Here is a 16959-nt window from a genome sequence, read left to right as displayed (position 1 = left end):
TATGTTGCTTGGGTCTGTTTTAAATGTACCTCTCTCTCCAACCCAGCATCTTTGAAACATCAGGATATTGCATAATGACTGAGTGGGATCCAAAAACTAAGCCACACATGTAGAACTATGAGAAACCACATGTGGAAGAGAAAAACATTCTCAACTTGAAAATTATTCTTTTTATTCTTAAATCAGCAAATGTGTTTGGAAACTGGGCTCAACATTTAATATGGACAGAATGGATGAGGATGTGCCATGTTGTAAACCTCTGTCTTGGGGGTGTTTTTAAAATCATCTTAATAACTTCCATCCATTGTGTGCCTATTAGGTGTCAGGCGCCTTATAAACATTATCTCTATTGATCCAATATGGCATAAAGTAGTTGTTATTATTCTCATTTTTCAAATTAGAAAAATAACAACTGAAACAATAAACAAGTCACAAAGTTTCCACAGCTGGTAAATGAAAAAGGATTGGTTTGGCTATCACTTCCTTTGTCTCCAAAGTCTATAGTCCTACTCATTGTGCGTTCTTCCTTATCTGAGAAATGCAGGAAGTGGAACAGGTGTAGAAGATCTGTGTTTGCTCAACTCCAATTAGATGGAGTGTAACCAGGGACTACACAAATAGAAGTGAGCCTAATCATCCAGCCTTACACAGCAAAATGGATGGCATAAAGCTCCCCTTTAGTACAGTACCTTGGAGAACCCTAACACAGTGTCTCCATTTTATAAGTAAAGCAAACCAAGGTCAGAGGGACAAAATGCCCATAAAATTTCAGAACCCACATGTGGTCTTGAGTCATCTGGGTAGCAAGAGAGACATTTTCTCTGCATGGCTATACTCTAATCCAACAAATGGCTCCTCTGCCTCAGCATGTAAGTAAACAAAGTCTACATAGCCCTGAGAAAGTACAAAAGGATGTGAACCTTGACATAGCATCTGCCTCTTACTACCATCCTATCCCTCTTTTTTTAACCAAGCTTCTAAAAGCAGAAGTTGGTGCTGGCTGACTTTATTTCCTCATCTGGAAATGGGGCACCAGTTGGTCTATTCAAAATCTTTTCCCTTCTGCAACTCTTGCTCAACTGCTAAGGGATTTGCTTCTGATCTCAGCATTTAATCTATTTCCTCTCCTCCAGAATATGTGGATTCACTTTTCATCTTACAACCCTGCCAAAAGCCCAAATAAAAATCCCAACTACTTCTCATTAAGATAGAATGTATTGCTCTTGACTCAAAGGATGCTTGTTTCAACAGGAATACAACTGCCCTTTTGCACGGATGGGACCAATATGGTGAGTCGAGTAGACTAATGCAGGAAACCCTGACAAAATCACCTTCTTCACCCTGATATCTAGTTGTCCACATTTCCCAGTCATTAGGCAGCCAAGGAAAGTAAGTCAGAGACCAGAGCCATAGTGATAAAGCGGTATGTGGGTCTTGGATCCGTGTTCCCAAATAAATAACAATGCCTGTTTTTGTGTCACATTTCTAACCTTTGCGTAACAGGCAGGATGCTAGTCAAAATGACTCCTGGATCATTATTTATGTCATTCAGACCATGAGACAACTTTGTTCTGTCAGTTGCTGCAGTTGTTAAAAGGAACAAGAGGACAGATCAGCTATTGGCTAGGAAAGTCTGAGCTTTGTTTTACTGTGGGTATTATCAAAACAATGAGCATCCCAAGCTGACATGAAAGATAAAGAAATGAAGTACCCTGAATTCCAGTGAAAACACAGATTGGGTAGGGGAGCTGTACTTGGAAGGTAGAATGCCCAATCAATGGGAGTTAGTGAAATGATGAGTGTGCCAAGAAAATTGGAAAGCCATACCCCCTAATTGCCCTGGCCACTCTTTTGCCACAAGCCTTGAGGCTGTGAAGCCTTGAAGCCGAGCTGCTGTTCAGCAAGTGCAGCCACTCGGGCACCTAGGATGTCTTTTTTTTTTTTTTTTTTTGTCAAGATGACGTACAAAGGGGTTATAGTTACGTACATAAAGCAGTGAGTATATTTCTTGTCAAACTTGTTGCCTCCTCCCTCATTTTCCCCCACCTTCCCTTGGATGTCTGTAGACAGATTGTTCTGAGAAACACCTCAAGTCTCTACAAGGAGAGAAAGTCCTGGTATTTAGCTGTATGCTTTCCCCTCCCAATCTGCTATGATGGTGGCTCCTTCAGATTACATTGTCTAATGATATCATAGCAATCTGAGCCTATGTTATAACAGTATTTCCCCATCATTATATACATATATACATGTGTTTGTGAGCATGAGAGGGTGTTTCTGTGGATGCTAAAAAAGACATGCAATCTACTACAATGCCACCAGTGAAATCTCAAGCAAACATAGAGATTATCTCTTTGCAGTATTTCACATGCATGCCATTATTTCCTCCTTATTTCTTACTTTCTTTTAATGCTTTTACCTTTCCATGTCTCACCTGCCCTCTTCCTCAGGTAAAAATAGTGATAAGAAGTAAATGAAAAATCTTCCTTTTTCTCTTCTAGGACACTTGTTATTAGATTTAGGGGCCATCCAAATAACCTAAGAGGATTTCTTCACCTCAAGATGCTTAACTTATAATTGCAAAGACCCTTTTGACAAATAAGATAACACCCACAAGTTCCAAGAATTCAAATATGAATATGTATTTTGGAGACTATCATTCAAAGCACAATTCCCACATACCTACAGATGACATTCTTGACAGCTAGCGGAATCCAGCCTCTAAAAGTCAGCATTCTCCCAAGTCAACCACAGATACATAGTCCAAGTCTGCATCCAATACTAAACTGGTTAAATGTGTTTCTAAGAAAGACACATGGCAATCTGCTCCTAGATTTTAGACAAAGGCCATGAAACATCTGATACATTCATTCAGTGAGGAATATAAATGCTTCTGAACACTAGAATTTAGGTACTTTATTTACATACCACTGGTAAGCTATTTTAATATATCCATGTTTTCGTTGAGGTAAAGTCTTTTGGCACCAAATATGCTCAAAATAGTAGCATTACATGTAGGAAATGATGTGGAACCATTTACCTTCATGTACGTTACATTTCCAAAGAAGATAGATATTATGCTGTCTTGTATCAAATGCCCTTAAATTTTTTTTGAACTATAATATAAGACATCTTTTTCTCTGGCTCTAATCCAATTTCTTTGAGTGATGTGTAAACCTTAAAATTGTTTGTAGCTCTGTGTCAGTATCCATTACTTTTGAAATGACCCCTGCATTTCACATTCTATATAACATTTTCCTGTCTTCTCTGGAAATTGCAGAAGATCTTTCGTAGACACACTAATTGCTTGTGACACCCACAGTCCTTTTGAACACCAGCATTTTCTTGGTGAATCAGTAAATACTCTGTTATTTGGAGGGGACACTGTCACAAAACACTTTGCCTGCATCTTGCTTTCTACTTAAACATCATAATCACACAGAGCTGAGTTATACCCCCACTGCCGCCCTGGGAACATCATACTCTGTATGGATGTGGCATTAAAAAGCTTCAGAAACAATTCAGTCCATCAAAGTACTGGTAATGATTTCTTTTGTGGGCATATTAATCTCATAGAAACTAAGTATTACATTTCAGACAATAAAGCTTGCAAAAGACATGTCAAATTTCTATATTTTAAATGCTCTATACTAGATTCTTCCAAAACATACCCCATTCCATTGACCTTTAAGCACATTAACCTCTGCAGGGAAATTTCTTCAATCTATATTATGTTCATAAAGTCTCTAATTCAGCATTTAGCGGAGAAAGATTTTAGTCGGTGCTAAAATGTCAGCAAATCATCCACATCTGACAGTGGATTTGCTGAATGACAAAGAATAGCATTACACTTGCCTTAAAAGAAAATGCAGTGTAGGTAAAACCACTAGTAGATCCAAAGCAAATGTTCAACTAATCGACATTTTATCATACTGATAATTGATTTACAATGATTCCTAAATATAAATGAGAGGTTGTGATCTGTCACTGAACCATGAAATATCAAGCTACCAAACACCCCTTTCTGTCCAATCTAACTACAGTCTTTCAACAGCTACAGTTTTTGCTTCTTCCAATCAGACAAATATCTTTATTTCTCTAAGCCTTTCTTCTACACCTACCTTTCACTACTCACTACTGGGTGAATCTGAGATAGGTCTTCTGTAAGGAGTATCCACACTCGCTTGCCCACTTCCTTCCTTCCTTCCTTCCAACCTTTTCTAATTTACCACAGATTGCACCCATGGTTTCCCTCTTCTACACTGCATCACTTTTGAGTCAAACAAAATGACTGTTATCATGACTGTAAAGCTGCATTCCTGACAGCTCCAGGTCAAGGGAAAGGAAAGCCACATGTGTACAAGTGGAACAGAGCATGATAAGAAGTGCTAGACACCACCACTGAAACCCTTCAAAACACTACACTGCCTTCTCCCTCTATCCTAGACTCAGCTCAGTTGTTCTGGTTTAACTGGTTTGCTTCAAATACTGACATTTGCTCTAAAATTCAAAACCATTTCCTTCTAAGTTTGGCGTTTTGTTTGTTTACTTGCACCTTTTCTCCCTCAAAGTTTCAAATATGCAGTAATTAGTTTTCCTGAGCTAATAAGGTTTTGTGGGCTTTCCAATTAGTGCCATTTCATTTGGAATCTTTTCCTCCACCAAAATATAAATGAATGTTAAGATTGTGACCCATTAACCGAGTTTACTGGTATTGGAAGTAGGAAATTCAAAGGGAATACCAAATTTGAGAGACACAGGGTAAAAAAAGAGAAATAACTACAAAAGCAATACTTGCAAAACTGTTTGGTGTAAGTGAACTGAACACCTGGGGGGGGAGGGAAAGGGGGGGAGGGAGGGGGCATGAGGGACAAGGCAACAAACAGTACAAGAAATGTATCCAATGCCCAACGTATGATACTGTAACCTCTCTGTACATCAGTTTGATAATAAAAATTTGAGAAAAAAAAAAGATTGTGACCCATTGTAGGTTGATGATTGTGTCATTTAGTGTTTTCCCCATAAGCAAATGTCATTTATTTAATACTGTGTCTGACAGTGATACTTGGTATATAGTTTTTCTATCCAAAACATTGGAAAATCAATATCAAATATTCAAGGCTCCCTAAAGCTCTTCCAATTTATTTTTCTTCTTTATTTCTCATGTAAGCAAAAAGAGATGATTTAAGTCTATTTAAAAAATGATACCTAATCAGAAACTTTTGATCTAGAGAAGGTGGGGGAAAATAGACGGTTAAGTTTGTGAAACTCAGGTTTTCCAACTTAGAGAATATATTTGTATTCAAGATTTTTCTTACCACAAACAAAATCACAGTAAAGCCACCAGCACAACAATGTTCATTGCAGCGCAATTTGTCATAGCGAGAATCTGGAACCAACCCAGATGCCCCTCAGTACACGAATGGATCAGGAAAATGTGGTACATATACACAATGGAATTTTATGCCTCTATCAGAAAGAATGACATTGCCCCATTTGTAAGGAAATGGAAGGACTTGGAAAAAATTATACTAAGTGAAGTGAGCCAGACCCAAAGAAACATGGACTCTATGGTCTCCCTTATTGGGAATAATTAGCACAGGTTTAGGCAAGTCACAGCAGAGGATCACAAGAGCCCAATAGCTATACCCTTATGAGCACATAAGATGATGCTAAGTGAAATGAACTCCATGTTATGGAAATGATTGTTATATCACAGTTGTAACTACTTTCAACATCCCATGTGTATCTGTAGTTTCTACTATTGATGATGTTCGTGTATCACCTTCTTGTGATTGTATCTACACTATCTCTGTAATCTTATCTGAGTGTATGGGAAACAGTGTGTACTGGTATTAGAATTAGGAAATTCAAAGGGAATACCAAAATTGAGAGACAAAGGGTAAAATAAGAGAAACAACAACAAAAGCAATACTTGCAAAACTGTTTGGTGTAAGTGAACCTCAGGGGGGGAAAGGGGGAGGGGGGCTATAAGGGACAAGGTAACAAACAGTACAAGAAATGTATCCAATGCCTAACGTATGAAACTGTAACCTCTGTACATCAGTTTTATAATAAAAACTTAAAAAAAATTTTTTCTTACTCACTTACTGGCTCATTTTCCTATAGAGCAGTGAGAACCAGAGATCTCATTTTGTCACCAGTGTCCCCAGTACATAAAACTGGCATAAAACCAATGTTGGAGAAACAATGTGTGCATGAATAAAACATTTAAGTAATCAGTCAATTACTTTGATGACTTAGGTTCTGGTTTGTTTTACCTTGTTTATTCATTTCATAAAGAAGAAAAGCTGAAGATGTCTGTATGATAGATTTAGAATGTTAGAAGTGAGAGCTAGAAGAAATCTAGCTCTAAATTATTTTGTTATTCAAAATATTGACTTTATAGCTGAAGGATCTAGGAGTTCAATAACTAAGTAATATGATATCAGGGTCTATTACACCTGGGCAGTGGCTAAACTGCTATCTGAAGCCTTAGGCCAACTCACATCTTCTAGAATTACCCTCCTGAGTTGTTATTGCTTTATCTATCATTCATTAACAAAATGAAAAAAATGCAATGGATATTAATTTTATCCTACAGGGTTCTATTTAGCCACAAACATTTCTCTGTGGGAAACTAGTCATGGGAAAAGCATGAAGTTACGAATGCATGACCCTGACAAGAGTGGGGCTTAGATACAAACTGAGTTTGGGAGTTATCTTGAGGCTTAAATGTGTATACATAGCATAGTCCAGTATACAAAACATTTTCAAGATTGCTATTTCACTTCTTCACAATAACCTAATAAGGTAGCAAGGTAATTCTGAAAATGAAGAACATGAAAGTGAAAGTAGTTGGGAAAATTGTTCAAGGTCACACAGGGAGTTGATGATGAGAGACAGAATTAAGTCCTCCTGGCCATGATAGTTCAGCTACTATATTAACCATTCAAATAAATGTACCTTACTGGCCTAAAATTGGTTCATTTTTTCTAAATTAGTGAGATTTATAATTAAATTCCACTAATCCATCCATCCCCAGTTGAGGATATTGGCTCTGGGCTAGGATTTTTCCTTGTTTAACTCTTCAGCATTTGTCTGGAAAAAAAAATAATTTTCTCTCAGTGCTTTTCACAGGGGATGCCTTTGTCATGGGTCTCCAAATGGTTAACTGACCATTGTCATAAACCCCAGAAGAATTCTCAGCCTCTGGATTCTATGGTTTTGTTGCATCTATTTGCAAAGTATGCACTGTGCCCGTCTATCACTGGCACCAGCAAACACACAGAACAGCACATTCCCCTTCCATCCAAGATGTGTGTTATTACCAGCACTAATGATTAGATCAAAGTAAAATAACAACAGCCACAGGCATGTGGGAAAGGGGATGGAAGTGATGTTTTACGGCTGCAAAGTGGTGAGAGAATCCTGCCAGGAAAATAATATCCAAAAAGGAGGAGCCACAGGAGATCTTAAAACAAGAAAACATGTTTCTGAAACAACTGAGGTAAGAATAATGATAGTATTTCCCATGTTGCTTCTGATAATCTTAACAATAAAACATCAAGTGGGCATTTCAATTCCTTAAGAAAACAATAAGAGAGAATTGGTGAGCAGGAAAATTGTCTGTAATGCCTTGCAAAGAACTTGAGACTCAGGACAGCGCATCTGGTTTGACCATGGCTAGGGTTGGCTGTAGTAGCCTGGCAAGACCAGTAGTGCCTAGAGCAAGAGAACAAATAGAGGCTTCCTAACTGTATAGCCAACCCAGTTGTCCTGTCTCCAAGCTACCATCAAATATTTGATCCCCTGATGGGGAACCAACACACATTTATAGAAACCTTTCCCACATGTCTATTTGGCCCCACTGCTTACTTTCTCTATAAACATTCAGTCCTTAGGTCTTTGAGAATTCACAATATTGGCGTGTTATACTGGCAGCACAGTCCAATACAAAGACAAGCTGGGGTTTTGAAATCCAGCTGACAGATGTGAACAGAAATCGGGGCAGATATGAACAGAAAGTAGGATAAGACCTTGAGTCTTGAAGTGACAATGAGGTTTAGAGTTCTTTGGGCAATAAGGCAATAAGAAATATTACAGATCCAGAAATCCCCAAGTCTCCTTCACAAAGCGTGTAGTGATGACTGTGGAATCTCTGACCTTGCCCATTGATGATAGAGAAAAAGCTGACCTGAAACTGTGTAGGATCCAGTTAGCCTATGAACAAGGGAATTTAGAATTAGACCTGGAACAGGGTATAAACCTATCCCCCAAATTAAAATAGATGTTTTAGAGAAGCATAGCTTAAACTAAATAATCTTCCCAGCTTTATTATTTTGTGTTTCTATTTTTTTTATTGATTTAAGAGAACATTCAAGTGTGCATATAGAGTAATTATGAGGACAATATAGATTTCCCTTGTCTCTTCCCTGGAGGCAAACGCATAAAGGCCTAGCTTTCTAAAGTTTGCTTAATTTGTTTGTTAGTGGGGGAAGCAGGGGTTAATTAATCTAGTTTGGGGACTGGTAGATAATATCTACATTCAGTAGCTTGTACATTATGCTTCCAATTAATTCCTCCAAAGGACTTTTATATAAGACTATTCAGCTCAAAACTTGAGGCTTGAAACTTTTCAAGGTCTTTAGGGTGACCATTAGAGAAAAATATGCTTTGGAAACTATCACTTTCTTTTGTTCTCTCATCCGGTGGGAACCTTTTCACTTCTCAAAGGTTAAGAAGGTTGCAATCCTTCAGGAACTGTAGTCAGGGCACCCATTTCAATTGCTCTCACATGCTCCTCTGGTTGAATTCCTAGAAGCATAACCTGGAGCCTGTGTTGCAGGACGCCTGTAGTTTAGCCCACCAGGGTTTCCTACAGTCCTTGGCTGAACCCAGAAATAGTCAGATGCCCTTGGAATCCTTAAATGGCTTTCTAACAGACGGTTTGGCCATTTCTTCTCCCTGTGCTCATTTTAAAGTTAAGCACATGAACACACATTTTTTTGAATCCCAAAGAAGACTTTTAATTGATTCCCTGAATATTTTAAGGTCTATTAATTCCATTGATGTTGCAAACGCTGCAATTCATTCCACCTGCTATTCTAATCACATTCATTAACAGCCTTATTTTTACCTGCCAGCTAATATTTTATCTTGCATCAATAAATCTTCAGCTTTCTAGCCAAACTGTATGCAAAATAAAATGAATTACGCAACCTCTTGATTTTTCCACAGGGGCTGGAGCATCCCTTCTGAGAAGCAAGAACATATAGGTGATAAACTAAGCAATGGGTATGCTACTCATTTGTGACATTACAAATAGAGTACTGGATAAAAATACAAGTTTCTCTTGCAAAGTCTACCACAAGTAGCTTTTATTAGTTTTTAATTTTATGATACATAAACTGAAAGAAGAGCAAAAATTGGTCACTCTGATATAGACAAAAGATTTAAGAGTAGATTTAAATGGTTCATGTACCAATGCCCTCTTCAGAATTTTCTTTCAACAAATGTTTAATTTTGATTGGCCTATTCATGGCATACTCTTCCATCCTGAATACTGGCAATAGGTCAGTATGAAACAATGACACAGTATGTCTCCAGTAAAATATATAACAGATAAATGATTCACACCGTAAACCAGCCAAGTATCTTTGGCTGGTGTGCTGAATGAAGCAAGATTAGAAGAGCCTGACTCCTAACAAGATCTCAGTACTCGATCTCTCTAGGTGAATGGTTAAATTTCTTGTTATTAGATAACAATAAAAGTCAGAGAAATACAGAATTATGGTCAAGAACCATATCAACTTGACTGTTAGCTTTGCCACATACAAGCTGGAAGCTTGGGTGAATTAACTGAGCTGTGTGAAATGCACATTCTTCTTATGTAGTGATCATCAGATAAGATATTCAATATAAATGTAGGTTGCTTAATACAGTTCCTGGCTTATGTTAAACTCTCCGAAATATGTAAGTTCAGATGAAAATAAGTTGCATTTTTCATTCAGTATGATTGCTTTTCTTAAACTGGGTTTTATGTAATAATAAAAAGGCAAAATCTGTCTACCATATCCTAATCACATACTTCACACTCATTGCCACTTTTTTAAAATAAAACTCTCTTTCCCCTTTTGAAACTACCCAGTGTTCCACACACACACACACACACACACACACACACACACACACACACACCCCTAAGTTCAGGTGTATGGCTGGCCAGGAAACATGCCAGAAATTATGTAACCCAAGTTGATTTTTGAGGATTGGGGAAGATAGACTATGAAAAAGGACTCTATAGGAAAATGGCAGGGAAGCGGGAGGGAGTGCAGGGGAGAAAAACAGGGACACAAAGCAGGTTAGGAAATTCAGAAAATACTATAAGATGGGTAGTATAAATCCAAAATACACCCAATAATAACCCCATTGAAAGATGAAGATGGTCAGGTTGAACGTTTAAATGTTGTAAATAATTTATCTCAAAAGAAGGAAAATGTTGGAAATAAGAAGATGTATAAAGATCAGCATGCAGGCTGGAAACAGTAGCATGTTGTGCCTCATCTCAAGCTACATGGGAAGCTAAGAACACAGTCCCAGGCAGAAATATCCATAAAACTCCACACCATGGAAAGAAGCTGGCTGTGGGAGCATGTGCCTCTGATTTGTAAAAGATGAGAATTCTCAAGCAGATGTATCATGACTCAGACATATGCCAGGGTAGGAAAGGAGATTATCTCCTAATAATAACCAGTGAAAAACAAGGCAGAGGTGTGGATCAGTAGGAATGAACCAGCCTAGCAAGCTCAAGGTCCTGAGTTCAAACCCCATACAGCAAAAAAATAACAAATAATACAGCACTACAATAATTATCTTGCGGGGTTGGGAATATGGCCTAGTGGCAAAAGTGCTTGCCTTATATACATGAAGCCCTGGGTTCAATTCCCCAGCACCACATATATAGAAAATGGCCAGAATTGGCACTGTGGCTCAAGTGGCAGAGTGCTAGCCTTGAGCAAAAAGAAGCCAAAGACAGTGCTCGGGCCCTGAGTCCCAGGCCCAGGACTGGCCAAAACAAAACAAAACAAAGCAATAATTATCTTGCAATAATTAGTCCCAAAATTCTATATAACATCAAATAAACAACAAAATAGAACATTAGCCATATAATTCAACAAAAAGCAAAGCTAGAGACTAAAAATTCCCCGAGAAGGTCAATCCATCCTAAGTGATTCTTAATTTGTATTCACCTAATATCATAGTCTCAAAATATAGTGAACAAACATTGGCAGAAATGCAAGGGGAAACAGAAGAGCCAATAATCATAGTGGGAATGTAAACAAAACTCTCAGGAAACGATAGAAGTACAGGAAAGATCAGTAAATATTTGGGAGATTTGAACAACATAGCTAACAGACTTACACTAATTGACTTGTGCAAAACAGCAACCAACAACTGCAGACTACATGCTTCAAGCATACAGTGAACAGCCACAGAAATAAGCCATATGCTGAGCCATCAAGGAAAGCTCGACGAATTTTAAAGGACTCAAATTATGAAAAACATGTTCTCAAACCAAGGTTCTATTAAGATTAAAATCACTAACAACAACAAAAAAATAACTAGAAAGTCTCCATATGTGTATAAATTAATAAATATTCTTCTTATTTTTGATTAACTGGTGACAGTCAAAATATTGTGGGATGTGGCTAGCTCCTTTCTCAGAGGCAAATGTAGAATATCTGTTATGAAAGAAAAAAAGCTGAAAATTTATAATCTAAGCATCCATCTTACACAGTTAGAAATAGAACCATAAAATAAACCTAAATGAAGCAAAATGAAGGGAACAGAAAGATAAGAAGATAAATTAGCCAAATATATAATGAAAAGAAGAATGACAAAGACAAAAGTCGCTTCCTTAAGTAAAAAAAATATCAGCACTTTCAGTAGTCTTTTCAATAAATGTTCGAAATCATCTGGGTATCCTCATGGATAAAAGAAACTTCACTCCTGCCTTGTACCATGTACAATAATAAATTGTAGGTAAATAAAGGCAAGCAATGGTAATTTTAGAATTTTTTTTTCCTGTTTTATTTGTTTTTTTTTTCTCAAATTTTTATTTTCAAACTGACGTACAGAGAGGTTACAGTATCATACGTTGGGCGTTGGATACATTTCTTGTACTGTTTGTTGCCTTGTCCCTCATGCCCCCCTCCCTCCCCCCCTTCCCTCCCCCCCGCCCAGTTGTTCAGTTCACTTACACCAAACAGTTTTGCAAGTATTGCTTTTGTAGTTATTTCTCTTTTTTTACCCCGTGTCTCTCGAATTTGGTATTCCCTTTGAATTTCCTACTTCCAATACCAGTAAACACGGTTTCCAATATACTCAGATAAGATTACAGAGATAGTGTAGGTACAAACATAGGAAGGTGATACAAAACATCATCAATAATAGAAACTACACATTCACATAGGACGTTGAAAGTAGTTATAACTGTGATATATCACTTGTTTCCATATCATGGAGTTCATTTCACTTAGCATCATCTTATGTGTTCCTAAGGGTATAGCTATTGGGCCTTGTGATGCTCTGCTATGGCTTGCCTAAACCTGTACTAATTATTCCCAATAAGGGAGGCCATAGAGTCCATGTTTCTTTGGGTCTGGCTCACTTCACTAAAAAATTACCTTCTTCCAAAACAAAACTGCAAAGAACCAACAGCCCCCTCATCAAGTGGGCTAAAGACTTACAAAGAAACTTCTCTGATGAGGAAATGAGAATGGCCAATAGACATATGAAAAAATGCTCTACATCACTGGCCATAAAGGAAATGCAAATCAAAACAACATTGAGATTCCATCTCACCCCAGCAAGAATGTCATATATCAAGAAAACTAATAATAACAATTGTTGGAGGGGATGTGGCCAAAAGGGAACCCTACTTCATTGTTGGTGGGAATGTAAACTGGTTCAGCCACTCTGGCAAGCAGTATGGAGATTCCTCAGAAGGCTCAATATAGAACTCCCCTATGACCCAGCAGCCCCACTGTTGGGTATCTATCCAAAAGACCACAAACAAAATCACAGTAATGCCACCAGCACAACAATGTTCATCGCAGCACAATTTGTCATAGCGAGAAGCTGGAACCAACCCAGATGCCCCTCCATAGATGAATGGATCAGGAAAATGTGGTACATTTACACAATGGAATTTTATGCCTCTATCAGAAAGAATGACATTGTTCCATTTGTAAGGAAATGGAAGGACTTGGAAAAAGTAATTTTAGAATTTTATGTAAGAGAATATTTCATTACATTGAGGTAAGGAAATATTTCTTAAGATATATACACACCATGAAAAAGAAAACTCACCATAAAAAGGAAGTTTGTGAATTGGACTGTATCAAAAGAGAATGTTAGCCAGGCACAAGGGCTCATACTTGTTATCCTAGATACTTGGGAGGCTAAGGTCTAGAGCATTATGATTACATGCCATCCCAGGGAAAAGAAAAAAACATGCATAAAACTTCATCTCCATGGAAGAAGCTGGATGTAGTGGCATGCAAATGACATCCCCGCCATGTGGCAAGTGTAAATGAGGAGGACCATGGTTCAGGCATAGACTTGTAAAACAGCAAGACCCTATCTCAAAACAACTGGTGTAAAAGATGTTAAAGGAGTGGGTTAGAAGTACAGTCCATGCCTAACAAGTGTGATGCCCTGAATTAAAAAATAAATAAATAAACAAAATCCTAGTACAGTACTATAACATGAAAATGTGAAAAGAAGTCAGGCCAGTGGCTCATTCCTGAAACTCTAGCACTCAGAAGGCTGATACCTAGAGGATCGTGGTTCAAAAGCAGTCTTGGCAGAAAAGTCTACAGGACTCTATCTCCAATTAATCAGCACAAAGTGCTAGACTGGAGACATGGCTCAAGTGGTAGAGCACCAGCCATAAGCAAGAAGGCTAGTGAAACTGAGTTCCAGCCCCCGTAGCAAAACCAAACAAACAAAACAACATAAATTAACATGGACAGCACTTACAAATGCAATGAAGAAAAGGAAGCCAGGTACAAAAAATACATACTGAAAAAAAATCCTCAAATTTGATATTAAAGAAAGTGGAGAAAAGAAGTCAGGTGAAAACTGAAGCATAGGAAAGAGCCTACAAGCACTAGAATTTTCCAACCCAAGCAGTGTGCCCTCTTACGTGTGTTTACAAAGAAGAGGTAAATTTTAAAATAATATCCTCAAGATGGAAATTTCACTTCGAAGAACATTATTCAGTAAACATAATGCATACATGTACTAAAAATTAAATTTTATTTAGGTGCCAGTGATTCATACCTATTATCTTAGCTATTTGAGAGGTTGAACTAGGCAGGATCATGGTCCAAGGACCGCCCAGGCAAAAATCTCACAAAGCATTTGCTATCACAACTGGCAGGAGGGTGAGACTGGGAAGCTGTAGTTCCAGGTAAGCCCTAGCAGAAAAGTACACAAGACTCTATCTCAATGGAAGAAGCTAGGCATTGTGACATGCACCTATCTTCTCAGCTATGTTGGGAATCATAAAATAGAACAATAGTTCAGGCATGGCATGAGCAAAAGCAAGACCTTATCTCTAAAATAGCCAATGCAGAATAAAGGCTGGAGGCATGGTTCAGTGGTACAGCACCTGTTTGGCAAATGTAAGACCCTGAGTTCAAACTTTTGTACTACAAAAAAGAAAAAGAAAGAAAAAGAGAAGGAGGGAGGGAGGGAGGGAGGGAGGGAGAAAGGGAGGAAGGAAGGAAAGGAGGGAGAGAAGGAAGGAAAGGAAGATGTATTTGGGTATTATTTGTAAAGGTAAAAGTCTGAAAACAATAAAAAATTCCCACCAATACAAGACAGGTCCAATAAATTTTAGCACAACCAAGAATATTACAGAAACTTTTAATAAATGAAAAAGCTCTACATGTCCTAATATGGTACCATTATCATCAGGCATTTCAGCAATCTGCCGGTGATATAGAGCAGCATGCAGAGTATGTGATCATTTTATTTATGTTACAAAATAATGTGAGTATATGTGTTTATATATGCTTTCTATGTTTCTAGAAAGACAGGTAATAAACAAAAACTAGTAATAGTGGTCATCTATAAAAAGGGAAACTAGTATCATACAGCATGAATGAGAAGAATAGATACTCTTTCCTTTTCTTTTCTTTCTTTTTTTTTTTTACTGTACTTGCTGTTACCAAGTGAGCTTAATCATACACATGTACTGACTTTTCAATGCAGTAAGTGAAAGAGAGGACATACATTTATATTTATTAATACACTGGAAAGATTTTGTAAGGCCAGCTTCCAATAGTTGGTTGCATGTAGACATTTGCATGGACCAAAATGTCCTTATTTACATTACAAATTGGTATCACCTGAGGTGGAGGCTGGGAAACAAGTGCCCATGATGGGTAGCTAGGAACAACTGGAAGCCAAAAGACAAGCAGACAGGTTCCACAATAAGAACAAGAGTACAAAGGTTGCCTGTCTAGACAGGGCCAGCAGCAGAGTGATAAAGCCAGAGAAGCAACTGAAAAGCACTGGTCAGGGAAACCAGACAAAAGTGAAGACATACAATGCAAAAGACCTGCAGAATAGACCCTGCCCAGGAGGGAAAAGCACTATGACATTCACTGCTGCTCTCCTAAGTCCAATACTGCTTTTATACGGTAAAGGACAAGAAGACACCAATGTTCTTACCAGTTCATTTGTATTGATCCAAACTATGGTCAGCCCCAGAATGAAGTCTTTGTCTCCTCTATAACATTTATTATAGATAAAACATCTACTATATACATATATATAACATTTATCTATAACATTGTGTGTGTGCACATAATGTATTTAAAACGAGCTTCAGACTCCCTCAGTTTTCTAAAGCATAAAAATATAACCTTTCCCCTGAGTGGCTTAACAGGGTTTCACAGGGCAGTCCAGGAGTGGGCCTGAGCCACTGTCTGATGGGAAATGTATATATAAGAAGATACTAGCCTTTGATTATCTCATTTGTGGCCCTGATCTGACCACTGGCTTTCAGCCACACAGTTCACACAATTTCCTCTAAACAGATTCATCTAGTTGTCAACTGTCATATGACCATTTTACCTTTAAAATTCATGGAAGGGATGCATCCTTGGAAGGATAGACGGAGACATCAGATGCCACGCTAAGCATTCTGTTGCATTAGTCTAGAGGACCCTCAGGACTTCCACCAGGGCAGAAAACTAAGTCAGGGAAGCAAAGTCGGGGGGGTGGGGCGAGAGACAATGCCAAGGCCACCACATTTGAAGATCCATTTTACAAATTATCTCCCAGCCAACAGGGTCCTTTTGCCATTTAATACATCTATATCATTTCTGTATAGCTGGTGCCAAGTTTTATTCTCGGTGCAGTTTTTTGTAAATCATATCCAAAATATGATTTGGGAGAAAAAATGCACCTTCTTACAAGCCCACTGTGTACTTGAAACACCCAGTGCACAAATCATTTGCACCTGTACCATTTTCATCCAGTTCTAAGCTAATTTTAAAAAGGCTCTGAAAGCCTGCCAACAGCACATGTGCACAGAAGATAAAATGTAATAGCAATTAATCCAATCATCTCTGATTTAACGTTAATTTAACCCAGTGGATTATGCCTTGTTTTGTGTGCAACTGTGTTGATCCTGCTACATTTCAGAGAGCCCCCAAATCAATCAAGTCACAATCCCTAATTGCAGTCAAAATGGGGAATTCCACTCAGCAGGGCCCTTCTCTGGAGTATCTGTTCCTCCCAAGGAAGAAAGGAAAGTCAAAGAAAGAGGCGTCTCTAATAGCAGGCTGCTAACATGCAGCTGATGGAGTCAGGACTGGCTCTGAGGAGTGGCCTACTGTTTGCTGGCATATTCCATTGCATCAGGCTTCTTGCCAGAAA

This window comes from Perognathus longimembris, chromosome 12 (assembly GCF_023159225.1).
Source record: "Perognathus longimembris pacificus isolate PPM17 chromosome 12, ASM2315922v1, whole genome shotgun sequence".
NCBI classification, from domain to species: domain Eukaryota; kingdom Metazoa; phylum Chordata; class Mammalia; order Rodentia; family Heteromyidae; genus Perognathus; species Perognathus longimembris.
Note: the sequence above shows the minus strand (reverse complement) of the source record.